The sequence below is a fragment of the Nannospalax galili genome, unplaced genomic scaffold (genome assembly GCF_000622305.1).
Source record: "Nannospalax galili isolate Female #2095 unplaced genomic scaffold, S.galili_v1.0 scaffold240, whole genome shotgun sequence".
In the NCBI taxonomy this organism is placed as follows: Eukaryota; Metazoa; Chordata; class Mammalia; order Rodentia; family Spalacidae; genus Nannospalax; species Nannospalax galili.
In genome coordinates this window covers 83,245-85,226 of record NW_008345970.1, presented here as the reverse complement: position 1 = coordinate 85,226, position 1,982 = coordinate 83,245, and positions in this window count along the sequence as shown.

Sequence of the window (1,982 nt, the reverse complement as noted above, 5' to 3'; positions counted from 1 at the left end):
TAGGGTGACAGTGTTGGCACTTTGAAGCATTGTGATGTCACACTGGAGAATTGTGATGTCATATTGGAGCATTTTGAAGTCAAATTGTAACATTGTCATGACATATTGAAGAATTTAATGTCACAGTGGCCTTAGTGTTGAGACTTTGGAGCATTGTAATGACACAATCGAACATTGTGAAATCAAATGTAACATTGTGATCGCACAATGGAGCACTGTGATGTCAAAATGTAACATTGTGAATTTATATTGGAACATTGTAATGCCAATTTGGGGCAATATAATGGCAGGTTGGGCCATAGTTTTGGCATATTGGAGCATTGTGATGTCACATTCGAGCAGTGTGATGTCACAAGGGAACATTCAGGAGTCATACTGTACCATTGTGATGGCACCATGGATCATTGTGAAGTCACATTGGGGGACTGTGAGGGGACATTGAGCACCATGTTTACATATTGAGCATAATGACGACACAATGGATCATTGTAATGACACAGATGTGCCTAGTGATGGCACAATGAGCATTGTATTGTCACAATGGAACATCGTGAATTTGCATTGTAACATTATGTTGGCAAACTGGAGCATTGTGGTGTCACATTGGAGAATTGTCTTGTCATATTGGATCACTGTGATGTCACAATGTAACACTGTGAAATCATATTGTAACATCGTGATGGCACATTGGAGCAAAATAATGACACATGTGTCGATCATGTTGGCACTGGAGCATTGTGATGTAAGATTGGAGCATTTTTATGTCAGAATGGAACATTGAGAAGTCATTTTGTAATATTTTGATGCCTCTTTGGAGCAATACAATATCACATGGGGCAATAGTGTTGAAATATTGGAGCATTCTGATGTCACAATGGAGCATTGTGATGTGAGAAAGGAGTACTGTGAAATCATATTGTAACTTCGTGATGGCACATTGGAGCAATGTAATCGCTCATGTGGCAGTAGTGTTGGAACATTAGAGCATTGTGATATCACACTGCAGAATTGTGATTTCCCAATGGAACATTGAGAAGTCATATTGTTACATTGTGATCACATATTTCAGCAATATAATGGCACTTGGGAAGATAGTATTGGCACATTGGAGAACTGTGATGTCACATTGAAGCATAGGGAAATCACATTGGAACATTGGGAAGTCATATTGGAACACTGTGATGGCACATTGGAGCACTGTGATGTCACCTTTGAGCATTGTGATTTCACACTTGATCACTGTGATATCAAAATTCAACACTGTGAAGTCATATTGTAACATTGTGATGGCACCACAGTGCATTGTGATGGCACATGAAGCGTTAGTGTTGGAACACTGAAGTATTGTAATGTCACATTGAAGCATTGTGAAGTCATATTGGAGCATTGTAATGTCACAATGGAACATTGTGAAATCATATTGTAACATTGTGATGGCACCATAGAGCATTTTGATTTCACGTGGAGCGATAGTGTTGGCACATTGAAGCATTGTGATGTCACATTTGAGCATTGTGAAATCAAAATGGAACACTGTGAAGTCGTATTGTAACATTGAGATGGCCCCATGGAGCACTTTGATGTCACATTTGAGGATTGTGGTGTGACAAGGGAATATTGTGAAGGCATATTGTAACATTGTGATGACATATTGGAGCAATATACTGGTACTTGGGGAGGTAGTGTTGGCACACTGGAGCATTGTGATGTCTTATTAAAGCACTGTGAAGTCAAAATTGAACATTGTGAAGTCATATTGTAACACTCTGAATGGCGAATTCGAATATTGTGATGTCACATTGGAGAATTGTGATGTCACATTGGAGCATTGTGATGTCACACTGGATAATTGTGATATAACAATGGAAAATTGTGATGGCACATTGCAGCAATATATTGGCCCATGGGACGATAGTGTTGGCACATTTGAGCATTGTGATGTCATATTTAAACGTTGTTACATCACAATGGATTATTGTGAA